Raw genomic sequence first — 15,123 nt, forward strand, 5'->3', positions numbered from 1 at the left:
GGGGCCGACATGGACATGTGTACACCGTTTCGCGCGACCGCATCTTTCAACACTGCATGGATATAAGAGAGAAGGAAAATTGTGTTCCGAATTCTCCCTAAGAGACACTGGACCATCGATCTATTTCTGCATTTGCCTAGCCAAATTAGAGCTCGGAGAAAGGTCACCGCTCACGGCTTCGCATATTTGTGGAACGGGAGTGGGAGCTACAGTCTGCTAATTCTGCCATCCAAAATTATTGCGAAAGCTCGCACGTGTTAAAGTCCAACTTGGATCAGTAAACTACTTGCGATTCATCATTTCAGTGGCGAAATTAGGTTAACATAGTGTTCAACACAAAGCAGCTTAAGTTTTAAGGGTGTTTTTATGGGCGCACAGTGGCTGAACGTTTATCCTTTCAAGAAGGTTTAACATATCGGCGGCTCTAGACATTTTGGCCAGGGGACAAACAGCCGCGCTAATTCATGCCATGCTGAACCGAAGAGGAGTTTGAAAGGCACCACTCTTGAGTAATAAAAAGGAGTTTACGATTGTGAAACTTAAGGCGACTTTAAGGGCAGCCCACAATTTGCTAAGTTCTCCGGCTTCAAATCGGTTTCTTGACTAGGCTAAATACATCGCTTACAGCATCGTCCAACTCTCGAGTCTCTCCATGCGTTGGAGTTGCCACGAAGGATTGAAGCAATAGTCTCTGTACAAATCTGGCCGACCCTGCTTAGAGCCACCTAACACGAATAGTGAAGTGTTCAACCCTTCAGCAAGAATAAACTAAATTTCTTTCAGACTTGATTTTTTATGTAATCCTTGTGTCTTTCATTCGTTTATTTCGCATTTTTACCCCGCATGCGACCGGAAAACTATTAAGATATTGGGCACATGTGAGACGGTTGAATAATGAAGCTTTGCTCACATAAAGGGAATCTATAGAGCTCACTGAATGAAACAGGGATATAATGGACGAGCGATCTCTTATCTTTCAACCATAATACTTGGTACGGCTAAGGCAGCCAAGTGTATGAATACCAAAGCTTGCTGTAGCAATAGTCACTTAAATAACCTTGGGACAGTCTATATATCTTCAATTGCTCAAAGAGATATCTGCATATTCTTTATTTCAACTGATTCCTTTATAAATAAGAAACGCAAATAGGTTTGGTCACTGTCATCTGCTAGATTTACTTTCACGACAGGCTTATCATTCAGCCGTGATGTCCTTTAATGAATAACTCCAAAGACTACGGCACAAGGTCTAATTCTATGGGTTCTGAAAGATTTTACTGAGACTACTGTGGACAGCAGGCTCTTGAAACATTGCAAAATCATCCAGCCGGATAAGAAACATGTTAAAAATCTAAACACTATCAGGGCATAAACATCTGTCCGTCCTGTCCTCGTCTCTCTAGTCCTGTCTTAACACTACGTTTTTCGCTCATAAACATCCCATACCCTCCTTAACTTTGGGCGCGCGCCATCTTTGTTGGTTTCAACCACAACGAAACCCACAACATAGCTAAGTGTCAAGCCCGTATCAATAAGATGGTACTTCTTTATTCACTTCACGTTCGGCCTTAGTGATATTCATAGGTTTAAAGCCTAAAATTAAATTTGCAGACAATTACAATACTCCGTAAGGCGTATTTTGAGCGCAGCTTTACATATATTTCGGTTTGTTATATTCTCAAGAATAGGTTTTCGGGCAAACACATAATATATGCGTGCACTCAAACATTGCTATTTATTTTCTCCCATATCATCCTTTAGCTGAAAATACTTTCCCGGTTCTTGATTGTTACAAAGGAGGTCTGTGACCTCAGATATGGCAGTTGTTTTTGGAGACTAACGCTGCGTTCTGAAAGACAACACCTATTTATGAGTTACGCGAGATCATCACGCCGTACTCTTCTACTCTACGCTCCCGCCTTTCTCTCTTCCGCTACTGCTTTTTTCTCACTTAAGCCGCATCCCCACCTTCGCCCTCGTGTTGTGCTACTCCTCTGTTCTCGTCATAAAGTCTTTTGGGGCAATCAGCGAAAATTTCCTCGAAAATAAGCGGCTCCGTTATGAGATATAAACTTGTCAAAACAAAACAAAAAGGTCCCCTATGCGTTTATTTTTATCGGTGGCTTCTGGCTCCAGGTTGACGCTTTTAGGATAGTCGCCCTTCTGTTGCTCGATGCTGTGCATCCACTACCCAGCGGTTGCACAGTATTCGGACTTATCTTACGCTCTAACCACGTTAAATTTAAATTGGTTCACAGGAAGGGAAAGGCGCAGTAACTGTCACACTTGCTCTGTGGACACCCGAACCGCACCGTAAGGGAAGGGAGGAAGGTGGGAGTGAAAGTGGAAAGAGAGAGAAAGAGGAGCCGTAGTGGAGGGCTACGGAGTAATTTCGACCACCTGGGGATCTTTAACGTGCGCTGACATCGCACAGCACACGGACGCCACTTCGTTTCGCCCCCATCGAAACGCAGCCGCCGTGGTCGGGTTCGAACCCGGGAACTCCGGCACAGTAGTCGGGCGTCTTACCACTGCACCACCCCGGCGGGGCCTCTAACCACGTGCACCCACCAAATTCTCCCCGCGTGATATCCAACTTGTAGTGGCGTGTCCTCCCTTCTTCGCCATACACCAAAATGGTTAAACCTCCCATCGCCTCTCAGATTCTCTTCGCTAAATGTGGGTGGGATTTCCAGCTTTCGACTTTGTAGCCTACCACCCAGCAGGTGGCAGGCGGCCAATGGCACTTCGTTCTGCACACTCTTACGTCCCAGGTTGTACTATGCGTTTAGGAGTAGAACTCAGTAGCTTTAAGGGATACCTCACAATTCCAACGCTGCCATCAGCAGTGAAGTGCGGTGCAGTAGAGTGAGTGAGTGAGTGAGTGAGTGAGTGAGTGAGTGAGTGAGTGAGTGAGTGAGTGAGTGAGTGAGTGAGTGAGTGAGTGAGTGAGTGAGTGAGTGAGTGAGTGAGTGAGTGAGTGAGTGAGTGAGTGAGTGAGTGAGTGTGTGAGTGAGTGAGTGAGTGAGTGAGTGAGTGAGTGAGTGAGTGAGTGTGTGAGTGAGTGAGCGAGTGAGCGAGTGAGCGAGTGAGCGAGTGAGTGAGTGAGTGAGTGAGTGAGTGAGTGAGTGAGTGAGTGAGTGAGTGAGTGAGTGAGTGAAAGATAGTGCCTTTCTGTCTACGAATCCACTTTGTAAGTAATCGTGAGAAATGAAGGACGCGAAAAACGTGGAAGCTATACACATATCAGAAAGAAAGAAGATCGGCAGTTCTCTTACCTAAAAAATTGAAGTGTTCTGAGGTATGAATACTTCATTGATGAAGAGTAAATAGGAAGACGCATAACCTCCCTTTTAAGGTTAAAGCAAGCCATAGCTACGGGCTCCCATGCGATGATCTCATTGCGGACCGTAGTGGCGCACATTCTTTTTAAACTTGCTGAATAACTGGTTTCTGAACTTCTACCTCTATTGTTTCACACATACTGTTTAGCCTGCAGTCGTTAACGGCCATATAATATGCAAGCCTACCCCACATAGATATAGTAACCTGCCTAGCCAAGCCGTTCGAACGTGCCTGCGTGGCCTACATTTGCGGGTCTCACTCGATATTGAACCGCATGGAGGTTCGATTCTCCTCACACTCCCATATTCAATGAGAATCCCGAATCGACAGTTCTTGCCAAATTGATTATTTCATGTTGTTGCGTGACCTTGCAGAAGGCTAAGACATACATGCCACCTGCCAACTCCAACTTGCCAGAAGAGCATGCCTATGATTTTTCTCTCATAACGCCGATGCCAAAGTTTCTGCTGAACGAAGACTTTAGCGTTAAATGTTACCTCATGTTAAATGTAACCTTAGCAACTTGCGATACGACGTGAGTTCGAGGTATGTTTTACCAACTTACAGCAAATTCACATGTAAATTATTTGAATTATTATTTTTTACCGATTCGCTCATAGGTCAGCTGGATAGGTCGGTTATGCTTACCCTGTACTACCCTGAATCTGTGTACGTATATTTCGATTTCCTTAGGCGCACAGTTTTGTCTGTCTCTTGTGCTAAATACGCACCCTGTGTGCAGCTTGCGCTTCTCCATGGCACAAGGACCCATCTGCACTTCTGCGGATGATAAACATCGTAAGAAATCGACCAGCATTTCTTACACAGCTACACCGCTGCAATAAGTAGTGTGAAGTTAGAGCCACCTGCGCAGAAGCATTTAAGGGTAAAAATAGGATGATGACAATAATGACCTCGTCACTGCAAGCCAAAGGTCATCTTCAATGAGAGATGTGAACCTTCGTATTTTTCACAATAGAGGACACCCTAAATTCTGCACTGGTTCACTGAAAATCTAATAAACGAGCGATAAGGAAGCACTTGAACCTTGTCTGTACCGGTACATTTCCGGACTTTAACGATAGAGACGCATTTTTCAAGCAAAACTTTAGATTATCCAAGATTGAAAACGCCGGGCATATAAATACACGTCACGCAAAGACTGACCGTGTCGAAAGAGTTTCTAGCTTTTATCTCAGCTTTAGGCTACGCTGCCATATATCAAAGCAATGATGACATATTTTCTTTTGGTGCAAGCACCTCGGCATCGAATCAACTTGGGCAAACATTTCACTTCAGTTTTCAAGGGAGTACACGCGGCTTTGGACGATGAAGAGCGATAAAGATACTAGTAAAATTGAAAGGAATTTGTGTTTCACCATGTAAAGTAATTCGAAATGATGTTTTTCCCTGTGTATACGCTCTAGAACGCCATTTTCGACCACATGAGATGGATCTCTTAAAGTCAAGGGTTCATAAACACATGGGGAGGGGGGGGGGGGGGGTATATAGTTGAATATTACTTTTCACCTACGATTCATGCAGGTCAATTTCACCAAAATGTGGTCCTCAAGCTGCGAATCGACGTGGAATCCACCCAGCCAGATTCCCAAAAACGTAGACATTAATCAAGCCTTCACAGCGGTAAAACTTAAATCAGAAACTATTTCTTGTATCAGTCGACAGAAGCGGTAATATCGGCTCATCTCCATTTCGGCTTATGTAGCGTCGAGGTTACCAATAGCCGTGGCTCAATAATTATCTTCGCGTCGGGAAAGTAGCGAAACCTCGCCAGCAGTAATTAGAACATGATGACGCGCAATCATCTCCGCGGCGGGAAAGTAGCGAAACCTTGCCAGCAGTAATTCGACCATGATGATGCGCAACCGCACTCTGCTTTAATCTGCGGGTGAACTCCAGCCTTCCTAATTTGGCCGCTTTTATAACACAGCACACCGAAGACAGAATCGGCAGATGGCGCCAGAGTTGCCTTGAAACAATACTTAACAACTGGCGAAATCGTACCGGACCGCTATTTTTATAGCGCTATTATACCGGTGACTACAGAGGGCACTGACCAATACAGTTCCTGAATTTAAATACATATATCTACTGCATAGACCAGGGCCTTTATGTCAGCCCATTGTGACGCTGTCAATTTCCGGCATTATTTACGAGGAAATGATTGAGCCTGGCAACGTGAGGCCTTTGGTCAGTATGTTTGCGTCTTATTTGCTGTGTGGACGTCCGAACACAGTCGCGTACTACATCTAAATGCGAAGCTTAAAGTGCGGTGATTGCAACCTTTGAAAGCATTGTGAACGGCACTACTGCCGCATCTGAACAGTGAGGTCCACAGCGATAAAAGATAGAAAGGTGGAAATTTAAGATGTGATTTGCAGAGTGGAAAGTGGAGGAGTAGGAAGATAGGCGACGGAGTTGTGTACGCAAAATCAGGAGCATGTGATCCGTATGGCTGGTATGTGATACTCTTTAGGTCACGTGGATTACAGGCATGAAGAAGACAAAGTGCAACACAGCGTCCAGCTGCTATCTCGACAGCTGTCAGGTGGCAAGGTATCATTTGAATGGAAACCTGGGACTCTACACCCCGAGTAGGACATACAACGCACAGGTCTCGCAGGAACGTACGGACAGTTTGGTATAAGCCGGGCTTAATATCTACGTCGACTGGTCTTTCAGATAACGTGGCAGTATACGACTGTGTGCTTTGCACAGTCGTGAGCAAAATTGGTATAAAACACTCAGCCGGTGGCAGAGCTCTATAAAACTGCATGCAATCTATATCTAGCAACAGCTATCTATGGTCGAGACATTAGTGACAGTGCCCCATTTTATCCACATGCATGTGTCACTGTCGTTGTACTTTACGCTGCCGCTAGATGGCATTTTGATGCAGGAATTGACAGTTGACAGCCGTGTGGTGCGGACGCGTGTTCCATCGCTCCTTCGATTGCACGTGGCTACCGAAAACGGACGGACTGGCGACAGCGGGAGCTTCCGAAGCGTGAAATAGATGAGAGAGAGAGAGAGAGAGAGAGAGAGAGAAAACTTTTAATGAGCATATAATCAGTAAATATTCGCAGGAGCTGGGTGGTCGGTGCCCCTAGTCCAGGGCTCCGCTGGCAGCAGCTGACTTGCGGACTAGCTGGATAATCCAGGCTTGCTGGTCCAGGTTGTCGCTGGTCAGGGCCGCCTCCCACTGCTCGTGTGTCGGGCATGGCACTATTAACGTTGGGTCAGGTTTGTCCTGGCATTCCCAAGAGATGTGAAAGAGTGTGGGGCTTGCACCGCACCAAGGACAGTAACTCGTGTATTTTGTTGGGCTTATCTTATTTAAAATTTGAAGATGAGGGAATGTGTTTGTTTGTATTTTTCGCCAGTCTATAGCGTCCGAGGAAGGAAGGTGTTTGTGTGGTGGTGAGAAAATTCTTCTTTCTAACCGTAGGTGTTCCAGCCTGTCGCCGTAGGGTCCTAGGAGAGGGGTGAGGTAGGGATGGGGATCCGCCAGGTTTGTAAGAGCTCGGGCTAGATCATTCGCTACCTCATTTCCTTCTAGGCCTTCGTGTCCAGGTGTCCATGTAATTGTGTGCGTCTGGGAGATGGAACGTAATATTGCACACGCTCTTTTGTGAGGTTTTCCGGCCAGGTAGTCCCTGCAGGCTGGTTGGGAGTCCGTCACTACATGTGATGACTTATTTTGGTTGTCTTGTGTTTTTATGGTGATGGCTATTGCCAGTGATTCCGCTTCCGCAGGATCCTTGGCATAGATCGAAGCCTGAATAATTGGCCTCTTCTTGTGGTCAACTGCAGCTATTGTGAACTTGCCAGGTTCGCCGTAAGCCCCTATGTCCACGTAGACAACTTCCGCGTCTTTAGACAATTGTTTTTCCAATGATTTGACTCTGGCTTTCCTTCGACCCTTCTGTAACTCATGGTGCATGTGCCTGGGTATCGGGATCACATAGATGTTGTTTCTTGTGGATGTCGGAATTTGTGATTTGATCTCAGAAGTTCTTAGTGCCTGCCATAGCCCTAGTTTTGACAGGATTTCCCTACCCGCCTGCGTTGTTGTTAGGCGTTGTTTCTGACTCTCTAGAACCGCCTCCTTGAGCTCCTCGAAGTTGTTGCGCACTCCGAGTGCCCAAAGAAGTTCCGTTGATGTTGTTGGCGGGAGGTTTAGGGCCGTTTTATAGGCTCCTCTTATAATAGTGTCAATGGCCCTTTTATCAGTGAATCTAATTTCGTGATATGGGAGCCCGTAGGTAATTCTGCTAACGACTAGGGCCTGTACTAGGCGTAGGGTGTCCTCCTCCCTCATCCCTTTCCGGTGGCAGGTCACCCTTCTAATCATTCTGGAAATTTGGTTGACAGTGGTTTTGAGTGTTTTGATTGTATAATCCACTCTCAAATTGCTTTGCAACCACAGCCCCAAAACTCTGATCTTGTCCTTCTCTTGAATTATCTGGTCTCCTAGAGAGAGCTGAATTTCTCCTGGGGACTTGTAATTTCTTCTGTGTAGCCTGATAAGTTCGGATTTTTCTGGGGAGCATTGAAGACCACTCTCCCCGGCAAATTCCTCGACTAGGTCTACAGCGGCTTGCAGAGCTTCTTCTTTTTGCGCCAAGGATCCCTGAGTAGCCCAGATGGTGATGTCGTCCGCGTATAAAGTGAAGCCAATATCAGTGCGGGTCAACAGCTTTTTTGCTAAATTTATCATTGCTATGTTAAATAGCATTGGAGAGATTAATGAACCCTGCGGTGTACCTTTGTTCGGCATGGGTACTTTTGGTGATCGGATCTCTCCAATTCCTATGGTGGCTGTGCGATCTGAGAGGAAAGCCTTCACGTATTTGAAAATTTTCTCTCCGCAGTTGATATTGTTTAATTCTTGCAATATGGTTTGGTGGCCAATGTTGTCGAATGCTCCATTGAGATCTAGTGCCAGAATGAAATTTTCGCCTTTTCGGGGTATGGTGTTGATTACCTCTTCCCTAATCCGGAGGAAAGCATCTTGCGTGCAGAGTCCCTTGCGGAAGCCCAGCATGCAGGAAGGAAAGATGTTGTTTTCGTCGATGTAATTTTGGAGCCTTAGGTGGACTACTTTTTCATAGAGTTTTCCCAGGCAAGAAGTGAGGGAGATAGGACGGAGACTCTCCACAGCCGGTGGCTTTCCAGCCTTTGGTATGGTGATGATATCCGCGTGTCTCCAAGCTGATGGGACCTGTCCCTTCTCCCACAGTTCTTCGTTGATGTACTTCGTTAGGTCTTGCAGATGTTCGGTGCTTAAGTTCCTAATCATAGCGTAGGTGACTTTGTCTCCTCCAGGGGCAGTGTTTCTTGTAAATGTACGGGCGGCTGAGTAGACCTCCGCCAGTGTTATGGGGGAGTCAAGGGAGGGGTTTGGTTGACCCGCATATGAAGTTTGGCAAGCCGGAGTAGGGTCTCCTATGTATTTCTTGTGCATGGCGGTGATCAACTCTGCATCTGTGCCCGGGTATTTATGGGCTATGGTGTGGAGGGTTCTTCTTGTGGCCGTTTTGGTTTTTGATGTGTCTATCATGCTTCTTAATATTGACCATGCTTTAGCCGTGCTTAGGGTACCTTTCAGTGAATTGCAGAAATCTGCTCAGTTTTGCTTGGCGAGCTTTATAGCATACTCTTGTGCTTCAGCCGTAACCTGTGCTATCTTCATTTTAAGTTTTCTATTTAATTTTTGCAATTTCCACCGTTTTAATAGACTTTTTCGGGCTTCCCATAAATGTAGGAGATTGTTGTCTACTTCTGGGGTTTTTGTCGTTGTGTTGATAGTCTTGGTCGTTTTTGCATGAGCATCCTTCAGGCTTTGAACCCAATCTTCAATTGTTGTGATGCCGTCGTGTGGCCGTCTAATTTGTCTGAACTTATCCCAGTCTGTTATTTTAGTAGAGCCAATGTTCCTTTTCATACGGGTTGTCATTAGGGATAAGCTAAGGATTTTGTGATCGCTGCCAAGTGTTTCTTCTAGATTGGTCCAGGTGCAATGTCTTATGTTTTTGGTGAAAGCTAGGTCTGGGCAGGTGTCTCTGCTTACACTGTTTCCTATTCTAGTGGGGGACATGGTGTCCGTCATAAGACATAGGTCCAGCTGCTCAGCAGATTCCAACAACTTGGTTCCCTTCGGGGTGTCCTTGTGGTAGCCCCATGCCGTATGTACAGCGTTTAGGTCCCCCATAATAATAAGGGGGTTCGTTCCCGCTATGCGTGTGCATTCCAGTAAAAGTGGCTTGAAATTTTCGTGCGTGTTGCTTGGAGGACTGTAAAGGTTTAGAACAAACACACTCTGCTTTCTTCTTTTTTGAGAGATGATCTCGATGAGAACTTGATTAATTTCACTGAAGGGAAGGTCGTGTGGTATGACTGTTAGTGTGGGGGCCACTAGTGTAGCTATTTTAGGTGCCGTGTCATGGGTGTATGTGAGGTATCCTTTGAGGTATGTTGTGCATCCTGTTTCTTGAAGACAGATGACGTCCGGAGGTATCGGTTGATTTTGAATAAACATCTGCAGGGAGCTGCGTTTCCTCTTGAAGGAGCGACAGTTCCACTGCCAGAGCTCTAGGTGGTTTGGTTGCCGGTTAGGGGAGGCAGCCATCAGCGTTACTCGCCACTGACTCGCAGTCGCTGAGATCTGTCATGCCAGCGGACCTTCGGTGGGTTTTTAGTCGAGGGTCATCGGGGATTCCTGTGCGTTTTCGCACCCCCTGAGTTATTATTTGGATTTTCGAATTGAATTCTTCTTGAACTGCCGCAAATTGAGTTTGCGTGGCAATTTGTTGGTCTTGGAGTTGTTTGGTTAGTTGTGTCATGGTCTGCTGCATTTGAATAATCATTTGTTGCATTTGAGTAAGAATGCTTGGTGCGTTTTCTTGAGTGTGAAGTCCGAGAGTTTGCGTAAGTGTTTTCTGCCGTTGCGTTTGGAGTACACTTGCCTGTTGAGGTTGAGATGCGGAGGTGTTTACAGCATTTTGTACCGGTTGTGGCTGTATCGATACTATTGATGAGGGTTGGGGGGCAGTTTGCTTCTGACCCATTTGTAGCAGTTGTTGTAGTTGTTGTTCCACCTTATTAAGGCGTTTCTGTTGTTCTGATAGTTTTATTTTCAGTTGTCTATTTTGCTCCTCGAGCCTAGTGCAATCCTGGCATGGACCATACCCATTTAGAGCAGTGGGAGAGGCAACCTGAGCCCAGCTTACCCTTTTGCTGTCGTGCTCTAGCTTGTCTGGCGTCGCCCCTATCGCTTCTGGTGGTCCCTGCTGGTTGGGCCTGATCTGTTGTGTCTTCTGTTGGGAATAGTAGGCTGTCAAGTCCCGTCCCTTGGATCTCGATCGGGATTGGGGTCTCTGTTTCTCTGCCAGCTGCTGTTCCTCCTCCTCCGATGAAAACCAGCGGCGCTCCATCGGCTTGATCTGCTGATCTCTCCGGCTGACGTGCTGCTTGGGGGGCTTCTGTTGCTGATTGTTATTGCTTTGTTTAGCTTTGTTGTAACGTCCGATATGTGCCCTGAGGCGCTGCTTGCAGGCCTTGTCTCCTGTTGGGTGGTTTCCCTGGCAGGCCACGCACTTGGCTTCACAGGTGTGGTTTTCCTCTGGTTCATGAAGGCCGCAGTTCCGACATACGTTGGCGTTGGGTGTTGGGCAGACATCCGCTCTGTGGCCTGCCTTGAGACAGTCTTGGCAGAAATAGATGAGTTCTTTCTTTTATTAACTTTATTTCGTTTTCAGCTAGTTAGGTTAGGTGCAGCCAAAAGAATAGATTTTAGCTCTTGGTCCTAGCGGCCTGGTTTTTCGTGCCGGCAGCTAGGTTTTCTTGGCGTTCATTATTTAGCTATCTTGTTTAGATGAATATTTTTTTCTAGGCTATTGGCATCCGCAGAATTGGTTTTTAACGCGTGTTTGCTAGTCGTTTCTTGTGTCTTCTTTTGACAATTTGTATATTCTGAGAATTCGTAATAGATATAGCTCAGTCGATAAACGCTTAAGATGTGCAATCAAAAGAAGGTAAAGTGTACTCAGTGTGAGGCGCAGGTTAATCTCAAAGAAACGCGTTTTGGCTCTGTAGGTGAAGCGGAAGGCAGCGGCTTTTTGTGTCGGTGTTGCGTACTGAGTGCGCGTCTAGATAGATTTGATCAAGAAAGGGACAGTTTAGTGTCTCGTGTGGAGGATTTAGAAAATGAAGTACGTTTGCTAAGGACGGAAAATCAGAAACTGCTTGGACAGCTTACTCAAGCTAAAAAAAAAAAAAAGGGGCCGACTTTGTCCTTGGAACCAACGAGGACGAACATTCCAATGCAGACCACGTGGCTGGGGCCAGCACTGGCATGGAAGGCATAAGCAAAGTAGGTCAGGCGGAGCCGAACCGCCAGAGTTATTTAGAAGCAGCTACGACGCCGGAAAAAAAGGAAAAAGTAAGGAAGAATGAAAATCCCGGAGATAAGGACACAGATAACCGAAAGCAAGAGCCAACAGTTGGGAGAGGGAGAGAGAAGGCCCAGGTGCTTATCGCCGGAGATTCTAACATGGACAGGTGCAAGCGAGATATCTTGGAACGTGTAAGGGGGCATAAGAGAGTGTTGGTTGGAGTCTTCCCATGGAGAACAATGAGGGCAGTGCTAAAAGAGAGAAAAAATAGGCTGTTAAAGAATTCCGCAGAGCGCAGTATGGTAATAGTAGCCGTGGGGCTAAACGATATCCTAAATGGTGACGCTGCAGGAGTGGTGGAAAGTTTAGCTAAGGGAGTTGACGAGATCAGGGAGATAGCACAGCAGACGCAGATAGTTGTATGCACAGTACCAGAGGTGCTAGGATTGAACGGAAAGATGGAAAAGGACGTGGTGACAGTTAATCAGGACATAAGAAAGTTAAGCCTGGAGAAGCGTTTCGAAGTGGTTGAGGTAAACAGGGAGGTACATAAAGCAGGTTTCGGTAGGGCTTTTCAGCGAGATGGCATTCATTTTAACAGAAGGGTCGGAGCAGAGATCGGCTGGCGCTTGGCAGGCAGGGCTGTAGCTTTTTTAGGGGGTCCGCGAGGACTCTGTGCACAGAGGTAGTTAGAAGTGAAGCAGAACAAAGTGTAATAATGGAGGCTGAGCCCCCAAACATGGCAAAGAGTAGGTCGAGAAAGAAAAGAACAAAAAAGAAATTTAACACTAGGATCAGCTACATAAACATGCAAGGAGGTAGAAAAAGAGCGAAATGGCTAGAGATAGAACAGCAGTTGAAGGATGACAATATAGGGGTGTACGCTCTTTGCGAGACTCATCTCAGAGATCTAGAAGATCCGCCGTTTATAGAAGGCTACGTCTGGGAAGGGTGCAACAGAACGAGAACGGAAAAAAAGGGTGGAGGGGTAGGTATGTTGATACACCAGGGAACAAATTGGCAAAGAATTAAATCATCTTGTAAAGAACATATCTGGGTTTCAGGAACAACTGCCGGTATAAGGACATGGCTAGGGGTAGTTTATTTAGGAACAGGACATCAATGCAGGCAAGAAAACAGGGATCTTGTTGAATGTCTCAGTGACGATATAAGCCAGTTTGGAAACGGAGCCAATATTATTCTACTGGGGGACATGAACGGCCACATCGACGATCTGGATGGATACACGGATTGTAACGGCAAGCTAATGCTAGATTTCTGCGAGCGACACGATCTAGTTATAGTAAATAGAGAAACAAAATGTGAAGGCCAAATCACGTGGGAATTCCGCAACAGGCAGACGACCATTGACTATTGTCTAACGTCGCAGGAAATTTATAGCAAGGTCACAAAAATGGAAATAGACGAAGAAGGGGAGTGTAGTCTGGGAAGTGATCACAAACGTATTAGTCTGCAGATGGGACCCTTGATGAAAAGAGAAATGGAACTTAGACAAAACGTAAACGCAAAATTAAACGATGATCAAATAGCGCAGATAGCAGCAGACATAGAGGAAGCAATAGAGAAAAGCCCCATGGAAGACTGGGATTATGAACAGGTAGAACTACTCATAAGGAGGAAAATTCAGGAGGTTAAAGTAGCGAACCGCTGGAATGGAAAGAGGAAGCCACGAAGCTGGTGGAATAAGGAAATCAGGGAAGCCATTGAACAACGACGGGCTGCTTCAAGGGAACACCAAATGGCAAAGAAAGCACAGGTATCTCAGGAGGAAATCGATCAAAAATGGGAATCATATCGACAAAAGAAACTTCAAGTGCAGGCCCTCGTCCAAAGTAAAATAAGACAGTCCACCGATCGCTGGATGGCTGATATATACGATGCCTCTAGAGGCGGAGCAAGAACATTCTGGAACCATATAAGCTGGCTAGGGATGAAGAATCAAAGAAAGCAGGATCGGATTCAAGATAGCGAGAGAAATTGTTTAAAGGGAGATAACGCAGTGAACTACATTACATCAGTTATAGCCGAGTCATTTAAGAGCGGCGATAGGGTAATCTCCGCAAATCAGGAAGCAACACAAGGTAGCAGAATATAAAGCAGCTTAGAACTGACCAATCTAAACTGGAAAAAGGCAGAAAAAAATATTCCTAAAAACACATCTACAGGAATATATGGAATTCCGATAAAGCTGATTAATGAACTCGGTCCAAAAAGTAAGAAAACGTTGTTAAAAGCTCTGGAAACAGTCATAACGAATAAGCAAATTCCGGACAGCTGGCGGCAGAGTAAAATGAATTTGATTTATAAAGGGAAAGGAGACAGGATGCACGTAAGATCCTAGAGGCCGATTACCATAACATCTGTTATGTACAGGTCAGCCATGCAGGTGGTGAAATTAAAGGTGCAAGCATGGGTTGAAAGTAACAAGATACTCGGAGAACTTCAGAACGGCTTTAGAAATGGTAGGCGCTTAGATGATAGCCTGTTCGTGCTTACCCAATGCATCGAAATATCTAGAGTGGAAAATAGACCTTTGTATTTGGCCTTCCTGGACATAAACGGGGCGTACGACAACGTAAGCAGGGAACTCCTGTGGAACATATTAAAAGAAGAAGGTATCGGTTATGAGATAATAGAGTTCCTACAGGAAATATACCGGGATAACAAAGTAGAAATTACGTGGGAAGGGATAAGAAGTACGGAGGATGTCAAAGTATTCAAAGGATTAAGACAAGGCTGTCCTCTATCACCTGTGCTGTTCATGCTTTATATGTCAAACCTGGAACGGAGGATACAAGAGAGTAACCTAGGTTTTAACCTGTCATATAGATTAGGTGGAAAGGCGGTAGAGCAGCGCCTCCCCGGTTTGATGTATGCAGACGATATTGTGCTGCTAGCTGAGAGTCTGGAAGAATTGCAAACTCTAGTTAAGTATTGTGGAGACGAAGGGGACGCTCTAGGCTTCAGTTTCAGCGCAGTTAAGTCGGGTCTGATGATTTTCAACGGCTCAACTGATCAGGGTCTTAAAATACAAGGCCTTGAAATACCTAGAGTAGCAGAATATAAATATCTGGGGGTATGGGTAAACGAAGGATTGGCATACATTGGAAAGCATGAGCAATCACTTAAGGCCAATTAGGACGAAGGAATGCCGGGATAATGAAGCATAAGGCATTGTGGGGATACAATAGGTATGAGGTTTTGAGGGGTATTTGGAAAGGAATTATGGTGCCCGGACTTACTTTCGGAAATGCGGTTTTGTGCCTAAAATCAGAGGTACAGTCGACACTAGAAACAAATCAGAGATCCGTTGGACGATTAGCACTAGGTGCCCACGGCA

Source organism: Amblyomma maculatum, chromosome 5, assembly GCF_055883805.1.
Source record: "Amblyomma maculatum isolate TAMU_Amacu chromosome 5, ASM5588380v1, whole genome shotgun sequence".
NCBI lineage: Eukaryota > Metazoa > Arthropoda > Arachnida > Ixodida > Ixodidae > Amblyomma > Amblyomma maculatum.